The sequence below is a fragment of the Salmo salar genome, chromosome 25, assembly GCF_965601325.2.
Source record: "Salmo salar chromosome 25, fSalSal1, whole genome shotgun sequence".
Taxonomy (NCBI): Eukaryota; Metazoa; Chordata; class Actinopteri; order Salmoniformes; family Salmonidae; genus Salmo; species Salmo salar.
This window is the reverse complement of record NC_138315.1, coordinates 54,746,608-54,764,655: the sequence shown is the minus strand read 5'-3', so window position 1 is coordinate 54,764,655 and position 18,048 is coordinate 54,746,608. Positions and strand designations below refer to the sequence as shown.

At 45.1% G+C, this 18,048-nt stretch overlaps 1 protein-coding gene across 2 annotated transcripts in view; it reads left to right on the top strand.

Annotated features, from left to right (window-relative positions):
* Nucleotides 1-12,690: 12,690 nt before the first annotated feature.
* LOC106586949 (hyccin 2) overlaps nt 12,691-18,048 on the top strand; it is a 153,458-nt gene continuing 148,100 nt past the window's right edge. For both annotated transcript variants that reach the window (XM_045707907.2, XM_045707906.2), the window contains exon 1: nt 12,691-12,784. The gene's annotated coding sequence lies outside the window, so the exon portion shown is untranslated. The remainder of the gene's footprint in view (nt 12,785-18,048) is intronic.

Below are 18,048 nucleotides of genomic sequence, written 5' to 3'. Positions count from 1 at the left end.
TTAGGGGGTCTACCTAGGAGGAACAGGGAGGGGTGAGGAGCTGGGTTAGGGGGTCTACCTAGGAGGAACAGGGAGGGGTGAGGAGCTGGGTTAGGGGGTCTACCTAGGAGGAACAGGGAGGGGTGAGGAGCTGGGTTAGGGGGTCTACCTAGGAGGAACAGGGAGGGGTGAGGAGCTGGGTTAGAGGGTCTACCTAGGAGGAACAGGGAGGGGTGAGGAGCTGGGTTAGGGGGTCTACCTAGGAGGAACAGGGAGGGGTGAGGAGCTGGGTTAGGGGGTCTACCTAGGAGGAACAGGGAGTGGTGAGGAGCTGGGTTAGGGTGAGGAGCTGGGTTAGGGTGAGGAGCTGGGTTAGGGTGAGGAGCTGGGTTAGGGTTAAGCTGGTGTGGAGCTGGGTTAGGGTTAAGCTGGTGAGGAGCTGGGTTAGGGTTAAGCTGGTGTGGAGCTGGGTTAGGGTTAAGCTGGTGAGGAGCTGGTGAGGAGCTGGGTTAGGGTGAGGAGCTGGGTTAGGGTGAGGAGCTGGGTTAGGGTGAGGAGCTGGGTTAGGTTGAGGAGCTGGGTTAGGTTGAGGAGCTGGGTTAGGGTGAGGAGCTGGGTTAGGTTGAGGAGCTGGGTTAGGTTGAGGAGCTGGGTTAGGGTGAGGAGCTGGGTTAGGGTGAGGAGCTGGGTTAGGGTGAGGAGCTGGGTTAGGTTGAGGAGCTGGGTTAGGTTGAGGAGCTGGGTTAGGTTGAGGAGCTGGGTTAGGGTGAGGAGCTGCGTTAGGTTGAGGAGCTGGGTTAGGTTGAGGAGCTGGGTTAGGGTGAGGAGCTGGGTTAGGGTGAGGAGCTGGGTTAGGGTGAGGAGCTGGGTTAGGGTGAGGAGCTGGGTTAGGGTGAGGAGCTGGGTTAGGGTTAAGATGTCATGGTTCTGAACTTCTGTTTTGGAGCATGTCAACTTATTAACCCATGAAATGCTTGTTTTCTTTTCACTGACTTTCAGTTGCTGCATGTCTGGCTCTTGACTTGTGTTTTCATGTGAAGTGTTTTATCTAACGAAAGACATGTTACTGTTAATAAGGTCGTATGTTAACAGAAAGATCTGAAATGTGTCAGCTGTCATAGTATCCCGATCTGTAACTGCTCTTTAAGCTTCGGGCCGTATTAAGTAGTTAGGATCATATTCTCACATAGACCACTTCTCACGGTTCATTCTGAAATAGTTTTCATATTGATTTGAATTAAATGTCATCATTAAATGTATGGTTTCAACATTGTTACAGTTAGCCTGCCAGCCCACTCACTCCCAGACTTAGACCATTACATTGTAGGTCCAGGATATTTTTTACACAGCAGAGTTGTTGGACCATGGTCAGGCAGTTTATGTTTTACACATTGTCAGATAGAATGACTGTTTTATTTAGGTCTTCGTTCATCTACACTCTGATCTGTAAACCATTGAGATCGAGCTTTGAATAAACTGCATCATCAAACGAGATATGAGTGTATCTTCAGCTCCACCATGTGGTTGAATAAAAACACTTTCTCATATCTTATAATATACCAACATTACACCCCCTCACCACTAGAGGGCGTAGAAAACTCTCATACTGTCTGGTGTTGGAATGTTGGGGATGAGAGATGAAGGGAGAGAAGAGGAGGAATTTATTTACCATCATGACTGGAAAAAGAAGGAAAGTGATAGAAAACTACAGATCTCCTGTAAATATGTCTGGATGGTGTCTGGGACCTGGGTTGTTGAATATGTCTGGATGGTGTCTGGGATCTGGGTTGTTGAATATGTCTGGATGGTGTCTGGGATCTGGGTTGTTGAATATGTCTGGATGGTGTCTGGGACCTGGGTTGTTGAATATGTCTGGATGGTGTCTGGGATCTGGGTTGTTGAATATGTCTGGATGGTGTCTGGGACCTGGGTTGTTGAATATGTCTGGATGGTGTCTGGGACCTGGGTTGTTGAATATGTCTGGATGGTGTCTGGGACCTGGGTTGTTGAATATGTCTGGATGGTGTCTGGGATCTGGGTTGTTGAATATGTCTGGATGGTGTCTGGGATCTGGGTTGTTGAATATGTCTGGATGGTGTCTGGGACCTGGGTTGTTGAATATGTCTGGATGGTGTCTGGGATCTGGGTTGTTGAATATGTCTGGATGGTGTCTGGGACCTGGGTTGTTGAATATGTCTGGATGGTGTCTGGGACCTGGGTTGTTGAATATGTCTGGATGGTGTCTGGGACCTGGGTTGTTGAATATGTCTGGATGGTGTCTGGGATCTGGGTTGTTGAATATGTCTGGATGGTGTCTGGGATCTGGGTTGTTGAATATGTCTGGATGGTGTCTGGGACCTGGGTTGTTGAATATGTCTGGATGGTGTCTGGGATCTGGGTTGTTTAATATGTCTGGATGGTGTCTGGGACCTGGGTTGTTGAATATGTCTGGATGGTGTCTGGGACCTGGGTTGTTGAATATGTCTGGATGGTGTCTGGGACCTGGGTTATGTAATATGTCTGGATGGTGTCTGGGATCTGGGTTGTTGAATATGTCTGGATGGTGTCTGGGACCTGGGTTGTTGAATATGTCTGGATGGTGTCTGGGACCTGGGTTATGTAATATGTCTAAAAAAATTAAATATAGGACAAAACACCCATCATGACAAGAGAGACAACACTACATAAAGTTACCTACAACAACAACATAGCAAGGCAGCAACACATGACAACACAGCATGGTAGCAACACAACATGGCAGCAGCACAAAACATGGTACAAACACTATTGGGCACAGACAACAGCACAAAGGGCAAGAAGGTAGAGACAACAATACATCACGCAAAGCAGCCACAACTGTCAGCAAAAGTGTCCATGATTGAGTCTTTGAATGAAGAGATGGAGATAAAACTGTCCAGTTTGAGTGTTTGTTGCAGCTCGTTCCAGTCGCTAGCTGCAGCGAACTGAAAAGAGGAGCGACCCAGGGATGTGTGTGTCACAAGTCGGTTCCTCTCCTTGTTTGGTCGGCGCTCGGTGGTCGACGTCGCCGGTCTTCTAGCCATCGCCGATCCACTTTTCATTTTCCATTTGTTTTGTCTTTGTTTCCCACACACCTGGTTTACATTTCCCAATTACTGGTCATGTATTTAACCCTCTGTTTCCCCCATGTCTTTGTGTGTGTGTAACGGTTGTCGTCGGATAAAGCGGACCAAGACGCAGCGGGGAAATGTGCACTCATCTTCTTTTTTAATTAGTTGGCGAAGAAGAAGGTGAAACCAAAAATAAACACGTACAAACAACAAAGAAACAACGACGAATAACAGTCCTGTAAGGCTTGGAGCTACACACAGAAACAATCTCCCACCAAAACACTAATACCAACACATACCTATATATAGGACTCTCAATCAGAGACAACTAAAAACACCTGCCTCCAATTGAGAGTCCAACACCCAATTACCTAGACATAGAAATACTAAACTAGAGAGAACATAGAAATACAAAAAAACATAGAACATAACCCAAAACCCGGAAATAATAAATCAAACACCCTTCTAAACAAACCACCACCCCGAACCACATAAAACAAATACCCTCTGCCACGTCCTGACCAAACTACAATAACAAATACCCTCTGCCACGTCCTGACCAAACTACAATAACAAATACCCCTCTGCCACGTCCTGACCAAACTACAATAACAAATACCCCCTCTGCCACGTCCTGACCAAACTACAATAACAAATACCCCTCTGCCACGTCCTGACCAAACTACAATAACAAATACCCCTCTGCCACGTCCTGACCAAACTACAATAACAAATACCCCTCTGCCACGTCCTGACCAAACTACAATAACAAATACCCCTCTGCCACGTCCTGACCAAACTACAATAACAAATAACCCCTCTGCCACGTCCTGACCAAACTACAATAACAAATACCCCTCTGCCACGTCCTGACCAAACTACAATAACAAATACCCCTCTGCCACGTCCTGACCAAACTACAATAACAAATAACCCCTCTGCCACGTCCTGACCAAACTACAATAACAAATACCCTCTGCCACGTCCTGACCAAACTACAATAACAAATAACCCCTATTACTGGTCAGGACGTGACAGTGTGATTGTTTATTGTTTAGGTCGGTACGTTTCCAGCTGTTTTTTTTCCGGGTGCTGTTTTCACCCGTGTTTTGTGGCAATCGTTATTGTTCGCACATTGGTATGTTTACTTTGTGCTATTTCTTAAGTAAAGTGTGTTGTTCACTCATCTCTGCTCTCCTGTGCCTGACTTCATGCACCAGATACACCCACCGCCTGACAGTGTTCGCTTTGGGGACCTTTAACAGAACGTGACTGGCAGAACAGGTGCTGTATGGGGAGGATGAGGGCTGCAGGAGATATCTCAGATAGGGGGGAGTGAACGGGTGTTGTATGTGAAGGATGAGGGCTACAGTAGATATCTCAGATAGGGGGGGAGTGAACGGATGAGGGCTGCAGGAGATATCTCAGATAGGGGGGAGTGAACGGGTGTTGAATGGGGAGGATGAGGGCTGCAGTAGATATCTCAGATAGGGGGGAGTGAACGGGTGCTGTATGTGGAGGATGAGGGCTGCAGTAGATATCTCAGATAGGGGGGAGTGAACGGGTGCTGTATGTGGAGGATGAGGGCTGCAGTAGATATCTCAGATAGGGGGGAGTGAACGGGTGTTGTATGTGGAGGATGAGGGCTGCAGTAGGTATCTCAGATAGGGGGGAGTGAACGGGTGCTGTATGTGGAGGATGAGGGCTGCAGTAGATATCTCAGATAGGGGGGAGTGAACGGGTGCTGTATGTGGAGGATGAGGGCTGCAGTAGATATCTCAGATAGGGGGGAGTGAACGGGTGCTGTATGTGGAGGATGAGGGCTGCAGTAGGTATCTCAGATAGGGGGGGAGGTGAACGGGTGTTGTATGTGGAGGATGAGGGCTGCAGTAGATATCTCAGATAGGGGGGAGTGAACGGGTGCTGTATGGGGAGGATGAGGGCTGCAGTAGATATCTCAGATAGGGGGGAGTGAACGGGTGTTGTATGGGGAGGATGAGGGCTGCAGTAGATATCTCAGATAGGAGGGAGTGAACGGGTGCTGTATGGGGAGGATGAGGGCTGCAGTAGATATCTCAGATAGGGGGGAGTGAACGGGTGTTGTATGGGGAGGATGAGGGCTGCAGTAGATATCTCAGATAGGGGGGAGTGAACGGGTGTTGTATGTGGAGGATGAGGGCTGCAGTAGATATCTCAGATAGGGGGGAGTGAACGGGTGTTGTATGGGGAGGATGAGGGCTGCAGTAGATATCTCAGATAGGGGGGAGTGAACGGGTGTAGTATGTGGAGGATGAGGGCTGCAGTAGGATGAGGGCTGCAGTAGGATGAGGGCTGCAGTAGATATCTCAGATAGGGGGGAGTGAACGGGTGCTGTATGTGGAGGGTGAGGGCTGCAGTAGGTATCTCAGATAGGGGGGAGTGAACGGGTGTAGTATGTGGAGGATGAGGGCTGCAGTAGGATGAGGGCTGCAGTAGATATCTCAGATAGGAGGGAGTGAACGGGTGCTGTATGTGGAGGATGAGGGCTGCAGTAGGATGAGGGCTGCAGTAGGATGAGGGCTGCAGTAGGATGAGGGCTGCAGTAGGATGAGGGCTGCAGTAGGATGAGGGCTGCAGTAGGTATCTCAGATAGGGGGGAGTGAACGGGTGTAGTATGTGGAGGGTGAGGGCTGCAGTAGGATGAGGGCTGCAGTAGATATCTCAGATAGGAGGGAGTGAACGGGTGCTGTATGTGGAGGATGAGGGCTGCAGTAGGATGAGGGCTGCAGTAGGATGAGGGCTGCAGTAGGATGAGGGCTGCAGTAGATATCTCAGATAGGGGGGAGTGAACGGGTGTAGTATGTGGAGGGTGAGGGCTGCAGTAGGATGAGGGCTGCAGTAGGATGAGGGCTGCAGTAGGATGAGGGCTGCAGTAGGATGAGGGCTGCAGTAGATATCTCAGATAGGGGGGAATCTTGTGAGGCCTCCAGATATTGACATTTACTTTTTTTTAAATCAGCCGTCTAATCTTTGTGGCTTAGATGCTTGGTGCCCAGATTACTTCTCATTTTGGAGGGTTTCATGCTCTCATTGGCTAACAGCTCATTGCATAGGACACACAGCGGTCTACACTCACCCTGCCTGTCTTCTATATATGTGAAACCATATTTGATGAAGTCGGGGTGGTATTTTCTCTTCTTGACAGGGACCTTGTTGTCTGCCTTGTTGTTGTCATTGGAAGCAGCAGTAGATGAAGAGGGAGCTGCACGTTTTAAAACGTGTCCATGATTTTACTCTGACAGCTAGACTACATGAGTTAAATGACAGCTAACTATCCACATGCCTGAAGAACACATCTGCATCGTTAGCTGTCAATCAATCAAGCTGTCAGAAGAAGATCTGTATTACCTGATTGGTCATGTCACATTTTACAACAAAACAATGTTGCAGAATTACATTTTTATTGGACCAGTGTGTGTGTGGGGCGAAAAAACTGAGTCTGAACGTAGCTGTGGACGCACTGCATGTGTAAAGTCTGCAACAATAAGAGGTGCAGCGATATCCTTTTAAAATAAAATGTCCTTGGCGACGATTACCTTTCAAAATAATATATATATATATATATATGTATATAAAGGACACCAATAAGAAGAGACGCTGGTAAAAAGGTTGGACACACCAACTCATTCATGGATTTTTCTGTATTTGTACTATTTTCTACATTGTAGAATAATAGTGAAGACATCAAAACTATGAAATAACACATATGGAATCATGTAGTAACCAAAAAAGTTTTAAAGTGCTTTGCTGGTGACATAGTCAGTGATTTATTTATAATTCAAGGCACACTTAACCAGCATGGCTACCACAGCATTCTGCATTCCATTTGGTTTGCGCTTAGAGGGACTATCATTTGTTTTTCAACAGGACAATGACCCAACACACCTCCAGGCTGGTTCATCCTTGGGAGCAATTTCCAAACGCCTGAAGGTACCACATTCATCTGTACAAACAATAGTACGCAAGTATAAACACCATGGGACCGCTCAGCCATCATACCGCTCAGGAAGGAGACGCGTTCTGTCTCCTAGAAATGAACGTACTTTGGTGAAAAAACTGCAAATCAATCAAATAACAACAGCAAAGGACCTTGTGAAGATGCTGGAGGAAACACGTACAAAAGTATCTATATCCACATTAAAACGAGTCCTATATCGACATAACCTGAAAAGCCGCTCAGCAAGGAAGAAGCCACTGCTCCAAAACCCCCATAAAAAAGCCAGACTACGGTTTGCAACTGCACATGGGGACAAAGATCGTACTTTTTGGAGAAATGTCCTCTGGTCTGATGAAACAAAAATAGAACTGTTTGGCCATAATGACCATCGTTATTTTTGGAGGAAAAAGGGGGAGGCTTGCAAGCCGAAGAACACCATCCAAACCGTGAAGCATGGTGGTGGCAGCATCATGTTGTGGGGGTGCTTTGCTGCAGGAGGGGCTGGTGCACTTCACAAAATAGATGGCATCATGAGGGAGGAAAATTGTGTGGATATATTGAAGCAACATCTCAAGACATCAGTGAGGAAGTTAAAGCTTGGTCGCAAATGGGTCTTCCAAATAGACAATGACCCCAAACATACTTCCAAAGTTGTGGCAAAATGGCTTAAGGACAACAAAGTCAAGGTATTAGAGTGGCCATCACAAAGCCCTGACCTCAATCCTATAGAACATTTTTGGGCAGAACTGAAAAAGCGTGTGCGAGCAAAGAGGCCCACAAACCTGACTCAGTTACACCAGCTCTGTCAGGAGGAATGGGCCACAATTCACCCAACTATTGTGGGAAGCTTGTGGAAGGCTACCCGTAACGTTTGACCCAAGTTAAACATTTTAAAGGCAATGCTACCAAATACTAATTGAGTGTATGTAAACTTCTGACCCACTGGGAATGTGATGAAAGAAATAAAATCTGAAATAAATCATTCTCTATACTATTATTCTGACATTTCACATTCTTAAAATAAAGTGGTGATCCTAACTGACCTAAAACAGGGAGCTTTTACTAGGATTAAATGTCAGGAATTGTGAAACTGAGTTTAAATGTATTTGGCTAAGGTGTATGTAAACTTCCGACTTCAAATGTATATAAACTCAGCAAAAAAATAATCGTTCTCTCACTGTCAACTGCATTCATTTAAAGCAAACTTAATATGTGTAAATATTTGTATGAACATAAGATTCAACAACTGAGAAATTATCTAAAAACGTTCCACAGACATGTGACTAACAGAAATGGAATAATGTGTCCCTGAACAAAGGGGGAGGGGGTCAAAATCAAAAGTAACAGTCAGTATCTGGTGTGGCCACCAGCTGCATTAAGTACTGCAGTGCATCTCCTCCTCATGGACTGCACCAGCTTTGCCAGTTGTTGCTGTGAGATGTTACCCCACTCTTCCATCAAGGCACCTGCAAGTTCCCGGACATTTCTGGGGGGAATGGCCCTAGCCCTCACCCTCTGATCCAACAGGTCCCAGACGTGCTCAATAGGATTGAGATCCGGGCTCTTCGCGGCCATGGCAGAACACTGACATTCCTGTCTTGCAGGAAATCACGCACAGAACGAGCAGTATGGCTGGTGTTATTGTCATGCTGGAGGGTCATGTTAGGATGAGCCTGCAGGAAGGGTACGACATGAGGGAGGAGGATGTCTTCCCTGTAACGCACAGCGTTGAGATTACCTGCAATGATAACAAGCTCAGTCCGATGATGCTGTGACACACCGTCCCAGAACCCGACGGACCTTCCACCTCCAAATCGATCCCGCTCCAGAGTACAGGCCTCAGTGTAACGCACTTTTTTCCAGTCCTGTCTGGTCCAGCGACGGTGGGTTTGTGCCCATAGGCGACGTTGTTGCCGGTGATGTCTGGTGAGGACCTGTCTTACAACAGGCCTACAAGCCCTCAGTCCAGCCTCTCTCAGCCTATTGCGGACAGTCTGAGCACTGATGGAGGAATTGTAACTAGTGCAGTTGTTGTTGCCATCCTGTACCTGTCCCGCAGGTGTGATGTTCGGATGTACCGATCCTGTGCAGGTGTTGTTACACCTGGTCTGCCACTGCGAGGACGATCAGCTGTCCGTCCTGTCTCCCTGTAGCGCTGTCTTAGGCATCTCACAGTACGGACATTGCAATTTATTGCCCTGGCCACATCTGCAGTCCTCATGCCTCCTTGCAGCATGCCTAAGGCACGTTCACGCAGATGAGCAGGGACCCTGGGCATCTTTCTTTTCGTGTTTTCAGAGTCAGTAGAAAGGCCTCTTTAGTGTCCTAAGTTTTCATAACTGTGACCTTAATTGCCTACCGTCTGTAAACTGTTAGTGTCTTAACGACCGTTCCACCGGTGCATGTTCATTAATTGTTTATGGTTCATTGAACAAGCATGGGAAACAGTGTTTAAACCCTTTACAGTGAAGATCTGTGAAATTATTTGGATTTTTACAAATAATTTTTGAAAGACAGGGTCCTGAAAAAGGGACGTTTCTTTTTTGCTGAGTTTATATATATATATATATAAAGGACAGTTGTGAAGAGGGCACGACAAAACCTATTCCACCTCAGGAGACTGAAAAGATTTGGCATGGTCCTCAGATCCTCAAAAGGTTCTACAGCTGCACCATCGAGAGCATCTTGACTTGTTGCAATACTGCCTTGTATGGCAACAGCTCGGCCTCCGACCGCAAGGCACTACAGAGGGCCCAGAACGGCCCAGTTCATCACTGGAGCCAAGCTTCCTGCCATCCAGGACCTCTATACCAGGCGGTGTCAGAGGAAGGCCCTAAATATTGTCAAAGACTCCAGCCACCCCAGTCATAGACTGTTCTCTCTGCTACCACATGGCAAGCGGTACCAGAGCTCCAAGTCTAAGTCCAAGAGGCTTCTAAACACCTTCAACCCCCAAGCCATAAGACTCCCGAACAGCTAATAAAATGGCTACCCAGACTATTTGCATTGCCCCCCTCTTTTACACCGCTGCTACTCTCTGTTGTTATCATCTATGCATAGTCACTTTAATAACTCTACCTTCATGTACAAATTACCTCAACTAACCAGTGCTCCCGCACATTGACCCCTGTACCGGTACCCCCTGTATATAGCCTCCACATTGACTCTGTACCGGTACCCCCTGTATATAGCCTTCACATTGACTCTGTACCGGTACCCCCTGTATATAGCCTCCACATTGACTCTGTACCGGTACCCCCTGTATATAGCCTCCACATTGACTCTGTACCGGTACACCCTGTATATAGCCTCCACATTGACTCTGTACCGGTACCCCCTGTATATAGCCTCCACATTGACTCTGTACCGGTACCCCCTGTATATAGCCTCCACATTGACTCTGTACCGTAATACCCTGTATATAGCCTCCACATTGACTCTGTACCGGTACCCCCTGTATATAGTCTCGCTATTGCTATTTTACTCCTGCTCTTTAATTACTTGTTACTTTTATTTCTTATCCGTATTTTTTTTAAACTGCATTGTTGGTTAGGTGCTCGTAAGTAAGCATTTCACTGTAAGGTCTCCACCTGTTGTATTCGGCGTATGTGACTAATAAAGTTTGATTTGAATACTTTTGATTTAAGAAAAGCAGTCCAATAGGATTCTGAGAATCCTCTAGGATTCTATTGAAAAAAAATCACTAATCTTACGAGATATTTTTCGGGCTCCCGAACGGCGCAGCGGTCTAAGGCACTGCATCTCAGTACTTGAGGCATCACTACAGACACCCTGGTTCAATTCCAGTCTGTATCACAACCGGCCATGATTGGGAGTCCCATCGGCAGCGCACAATTGATCCAGCGTTGTCCGGGTTTGGCCGGTGTAGGCCGCCATTGTAAATAACAATTTGTTATTTTATTTAACCTTAACCTTTTATTTAACCTTTTATTTAACTAGGCAAGTCAAATTCTTATTTACAATGATGGCCTACCCAGCCAACCTGACTTGCCTATTTAAATAAAGGTTACATTTAAACAACAAAACATTCTGGATTAACGCTGTCACTACCTCACTCTTCAATCAAGGTGCATGAAATGAGGAGCAAACTTCGTGAAGAGAAAATGTAGGAAATCTTGGAGGACTGTGGAAGTTGCTAAAAGTGCACCCAACAACATTCATCAGGTTCAGGGTTTTACAGACGGAACAATTAAATGTTGGTGCTATACGAGATCCTTGGGCCGTCCCTAACCATAACCCTAACCCTAACCGTTTTATATTATAACTAGGCCTTGGGACGTCCCTAACCGTTTTATATTATAACTAGGCCTTGGGACGTCCCTAACCGTTTTAAATTATAACTAGGCCTTGGGCCGTCCCTAACCGTTTTATATTATAACTAGGCCTTGGGACGTCCCTAACCATAACCCTAACCGTTTTATATTATAACTAGGCCTTGGGCCGTCCCTAACCGTTTTATATTATAACTAGGCCTTGGGACGTCCCTAACCGTTTTATATTATAACTAGGCCTTGGGACGTCCCTAACCGTTTTATATTATAACTAGGCCTTGGGCCGTCCCTAACCGTTTTATATTATAACTAGGCCTTGGGACGTCCCTAACCGTTTTATATTATAACTAGGCCTTGGGACGTCCCAAACCATAACCCTAACCGTTTTATATTATAACTAGGCCTTGGGACGTCCCAAACCGTTTTATATTATAACTAGGCCTTGGGCCGTCCCTAACCGTTTTAAATTATAACTAGGCCTTGGGCCGTCCCTAACCATTTTATATTATAACTAGGCCTTGGGCCGTCCCTAACCATTTTATATTATAACTAGGCCTTGGGCCGTCCCTAACCATAACCCTAACCGTTTTATATTATAACTAGGCCTTGGGCCGTCCCTAACCATTTTATATTATAACTAGGCCTTGGGCCGTCCCTAACCATAACCCTAACCGTTTTATATTATAACTAGGCCTTGGGACGTCCCTAACCGTTTTATATTATAACTAGGCCTTGGGCCGTCCCTAACCGTTTTCTATTATAACTAGGCCTTGGGACGTCCCAAGGAATCCGTTTAGATTTTTAACAATAATAGAGGGTTTTATATATTCGAAATGGCCTCCTATGGGCTCAGGTACCAATCATAATGGGATACGACACAAAACATGTTGTTAAATGAGTTAGTTACAGAAGTCTAACTAATAGGAAGCTATATAGAAATGTATAAAATCCTCTTTCATTTACCAATCTGTAAAACCCTGATGAATCTCCACTGCGCCCAATAGTTGCTGAATTTCCTCTTCACATGTGAGGTGAAAATACACAATGTACCAAATCAAATGTCCAGGTCTCACGGCAAAATGCAAACGAGTGCCCTATCTAGTATTGCTTCAAACTGAATGGTACACATTATAGATGGAAAATAATCTTCAGAATAATTCCCATTAGATTTCTAGGATAGTCTCGTTCTTATTATAGCTCATCGGATAGTCCACACATCCTTTCCGCAATATGTAACTTCACCTATAGCGATGCGCGTCTGGGCTGAGACTGTCCAATAGAAGAGCAGCAGCACAGCGGGGAGGAGAGGTGATTGGACAAGAGGTTGGGGCGTCAGCTAATGTTCAGGGTACACGACAGACACGCAATGATTACATGAAAACTACACACGTCGCTAGCTTCGTTGGCCGAATTAATGTGATATCTGCTGTTAACGCATGACGAATTGGGTAAGTTATATTTCTGTTATCTAGCTACGCACCGCTGACTAACAACGTAGCTAGTTGGATTTCCAACTGGGATTATTGTTTTGTAACGAGGCAGGAGTGAACACCTTTACGGTTTTAACTAGGTAACGTTACGGTAACTAGGAGCCTGTTTTCTACTTTCTCGACCTTGTCGTTGGATGCTAACTTGATGATAAGCTAATTTGACCTTTTTGAATCGGGAGTAACACTCGTCTCTGGATGGTTTTGGCTAGCTAGTATATGCTAACTACCTTTGGGTTGCTGGTTTATCCAAGCTACCGTTGGGTTGCTGGTTTAACCTAGCTACCGTTGGGTTGCTAGTACCCCTAGCTACCGTTGGGTTGCTAGTACCCCTAGCTACCGTTGGGTTGCTAGTACCCCTAGCTACCGTTGGGTTGCTAGTACCCCTAGCTACCGTTGGGTTGCTGGTATATATCCTAGCTACCGTTGGGTTGCTGGTATATATCCTAGCTACCGTTGGGTTGCTGGTATATATCCTAGCTACCGTTGGGTTGCTGGTATATATCCTAGCTACCGTTGGGTTGCTGGTATATATCCTAGCTACCGTTGGGTTGCTGGTATATATCCTAGCTACCGTTGGGTTGCTGGTATATATATCCTAGCTACCGTTGGGTTGCTGGTATATATATCCTAGCTACCGTTGGGTTGCTGGTATATATATCCTAGCTACCGTTGGGTTGCTGGTATATATATCCTAGCTACCGTTGGGTTGCTGGTATATATATCCTAGCTACCGTTGGGTTGCTGGTATATATATCCTAGCTACCGTTGGGTTGCTGGTATATATATCCTAGCTACCGTTGGGTTGCTGGTCCAGCCTAGCTACTGTTGGGTTGCTAGTACCCCTAGCTACCGTTGGGTTGCTGGTCCATCCTAGCTACTGTTGGGTTGCTAGTACCCCTAGCTACCGTTGGGTTGCTGGTGTATATATAGCCTAGCTACCGTTGGGTTGCTGGTCCATCCTAGCTACTGTTGGGTTGCTGGGTTGCTAGTATAGCCTAGCTACCGTTGGGTTGCTGGTGTATATATCCTAGCTACCGTTGGGTTGCTGGCCCGTCCGAGCTACCGTTGGCTTGCTGGTGTTGCCTAGCTACCGTTGGCTTGCTGGTGTTGCCTAGCTACCGTTGGCTTGCTGGTGTTGCCTAGCTACCGTTGGCTTGCTGGTGTTGCCTAGCTACCGTTGGCTTGCTGGTGTTGCCTAGCTACCGTTGGCTTGCTGGTGTTGCCTAGCTACCGTTGGCTTGCTGGTGTTTCCTAGCTACCGTTGGGTTGCTAGTACATCCTAGCTACCGTTGGGTTGCTGGTCCATCCTAGCTACCGTTGGGTTGCTGGTATATACACCAGCTACCGTTGGGTTGCTGGTATATGCTAGCTACCATTGGGTTGCTGGTATATATCCTAGCTACCGTTGGGTTGCTAGTGTATCCCAACTACCGTTGGGTTGCTACTACCCCCTAGCTACCGTTGGGTTGCTAGTGTGTCCTAACTACCGTTGGGTTGCTGGTTTATATATCCTAGCTACCGTTGGGTTGCTAGTGTATCCTAGCTACCGTTGGGTTGCTAGTTTTACCTAGCTACCGTATCCTAGCTACCGTTGGGTTGCTGGTTTATCCTAGCTACCGTATCCTAGCTACCGTTGGGTTGCTAGTGCAACCTAGCTACCGTTGGGTTGCTAGTGCACCCTAGCTACCGTTTGGTTGCTAGTGCACCCTAGCTACCGTTTGGTTGCTAGTGCACCCTAGCTACCGTTTGGTTGCTAGTGCTCCCTAGCTACCGTTGGGTTGCTAGTGTACCCAGCCAGCTACGTGTCAACATTTTGTGACGTTAGCCGGGCATGAAACCAAACAGATTTGCTCGTGTTGTAAAGCTAGACATTATTACTAGCTGCTATATTACACAATTAAACCCTCAGAATATGTTATGTTGTTGAACCGTGACGTTGCCTGTCTGAAAGGGCAATAGTGAAACCTATAAAACATGGAAGTTGGAGCCAACCTTCATCAAGCTAGCTCCAAAAAAACCCAGCACACCCATTACTAACATTAACGTTACCTAACGGCTAGCTAGCTAGCTAGCTAGCTCTCCTCTGAGTCGTCGGTGACATGAGCTAACTAGGTTAACTAGGTAGCTAACTAGGTTGAGCTAACTAGGTTGTTGTATGTTAGCCCAATAATGGACTAAAGGAGGGCTAACGTTTTGTCCTAAAACCTTAACGTTACATGTTCTGTTTAAAGGTGACTTGGTCCTGGAAGCCATCGAGTCTCAATTACGGTAAAGTTTTAGAAACCGAAATCCCTCTAACGTTACTTTCATATCACATCAAAATAATTTAACAAATGTGAAATGGACACATAAACATCATTGGTTAAAAACAGTGTTATAACCCCTGGACTGACAGGGGGCGCTTTATTGAAGCCACTTCGCAGCCATCTTGGTGGTACTCAATTGTAAAAAAAATAAAAATATATTTTGGAATCTATAGAAATGCATTACTGTCTACATTTGTTTTGACACGTTTATTCTATTACAGACACCGTAATGCATACTTTTAAATTATATTATCCAAACATGGCTATTAAAAAGAGAAACAAATATACAAATGTTTTTTTTAAATATTTTGCTGGCCCCACTACAACCAAAAAAAGACTTAAATACATGTAATTTGGTCCTTGAAACATTTTAATTTCAATACTGTAGAATTCCATTCATTCCAATAGAGAACTGTTCCAACTAGGGAGAGCCAATATGGCCGACCAGTGGCTTCAAAGCCCCACAAATTCCAATACATAGCTTCAGTAATCCAGAGTTTATATACTTCATTGATTTTAACAGTTGCAGCAGACAGTATTTTTCAGTGATAACATGTTTGTGGCGTCTGTCTTGTTAACACATCGGTGTTCGGAGACGTAGATGGGTAATAAGCACAGGTAGTCCATGCCGTCTTCTGTCTTTCCTGTAAACAAGCGCTGTAACATGGAAATATGGCCGTAACCCTATAAAGGTGAGCATCAATTTAAGTTATATTTTTTCCTTTTCTCGCTGACATGAAAGATAAGGTCCTTATGCTTCCAAAACCTTACCGCAAGCGATGTGTTAATTTTGTTTATTTACTTTATTTAACCTTTATTTAACTAGGCAAGTCAGTTAAGGACAAATTCTTATTTACAATGACGGCCTACACCGGCCAAACCTGGACGACGCTATTTAACTTGTTTAAAATGTGAATGTATCATGTGAATGAATGTATTGTGCCTTTCGCCTCAATTGCGATAATAATAATGACAATAAGGATGTGTAGTCTGGGTTGTGTGTGTGTGTGTGTGTGTGTGTGTGTGTGTGTGTGTGTGTGTGTGTGTGTGTGTCGCTACACAGAGCAAGGGTTGTGCTTACTGGGTAAATCCAATCACTTTTTCACAGCACCACTTTTGATTTGAACAAATCCTTCCATACATATCTACTCATTGTAGAAGTGCTCAAAGTTTATTTTAATTTTATTTTTAATCTGAACGCCAAAATATTCAACAGTTAAGTGCTCAAAGTTGACCCATTTTGTATACCATACCATGAGACATCAATGTCTTCAGCACTGGAAAGCTTACAAACAGGCTTGTCAAAATAGTTTTTTTGAATTTCTGGGGAAATATATTTTTTTTAACCTTTTAACGTCTATCTAAAAACCGGTAAACCCAAATGTATTATTTTGTAGCTTAGACACTAATTTACGTCATCTAAGGTTTTTGTGTTGTGCCCGCCATCAGTTGAGACACAACATGCTCTTGAATACAGGGCGGGTGTCACGTTTTGCTGATAAATGTACGAAAATGTGAATAACATTTAAATGTTCAAATGTACCACAAAGATGGTTGGAGGTCCACACATCAGGATGTTGATTTGAATGGAAATATGTTTTACATTTTACTGTTAATCCTCCATAGAAAACATATATAATTGTTTTTAAAAAGTGTGTGAAGAACATTGTTTGCATCTATGAGCTAGCTAGACCACTTTACCATTTATCATAGCATACGTGTCGATTAATCGTTGTGACATATGAGACACGAGTGATGTGGTAATAACTACGTAAAAAAAATAATCAACACGTTAAATTATGTGACGTGCAGTCATATTCAGGTCCTGATTGGTCAATATTTGACACGTCAAATAGTGTTTTGTCTTTTTTGTCACGCAAAGACCCAAACGGCATTCCATAGAAATCCTGGTTGAGAGTGAAACGACTGAACGAAACAGCACAGCAAGTGAAAGAAATAGGTTTTGATTTTCTTTGACTGGTAATGGAAACATATGTAAATGCCAACAAAATAACTTTTTGGTCAGGTGTGTGTGTGTGTGTGGTGTGTGTGTGTGTGTGTGTGTGTGTGTGTGTGTGTGTGTGTGTGTGTGTGTGTGTGTGTGTGTAACCATTATTTAGCTAGGCAAGTCGGTTAAGAACAAATTCTTATTTATAATGACGGCCTGGACGATGCTGGGCAAATTGTGCGCCGCCCTGTGGAACTCCTAATCATGTGATACAGCCTGGATTCGAACCAGGGACTGTTAAGCCTCTTGCACTGAGATGCAGTGCCTTAGATTGGTGTGTGTGTGTGTGTGTGTGTGTGTTAAGCATTCTAGTACAGTTAAATACTTAAAAGGCCGCTATAATGTTAAATATAGGTTATCAGCATCGGGTTTTTGGTAAGGAAAATATTGGATGTCGGTATCGGCCAAAAATGTCATATCGGTGCATCACTTATCTATGACGAGGACATCCCGGCCGGCCAAACCCTCCCCTAACCCGGATGCTGCTGGGCCAATTGAATGCCGCCTCATGGGTATCGCGGCTGGCTGCGAGTCTGTAGTGACGCCTCTAGCACTGCGATGCATTGCCTTAGACCGCTGCGCCGCTTGGGGATGCCCGAACCGGATTGACTTGACACAACGGGAAAAGCAATCTGTACAAACTAAACGGAAACAACACAGGAACGTTTTACTTTAAGGGGTTTGAGTCATCCATGTATCCGGGTAAGAGTCTAGCTACATTTTAAAGATTATTATACGTTTCTAATTTTGTCAGTTATTTTCATTGCAAGTTAAAGCGTAGTGTTAGCAGGCTCGCTAGCTAACGATAGGGACTGTTAAGCATCTTGCACTGCGCCTTAGATTGGTGTGTGATCCATTTAGAAAAGTGTCTGGTTAAGCATAATCTAAGAATTATAAAATATTTATAC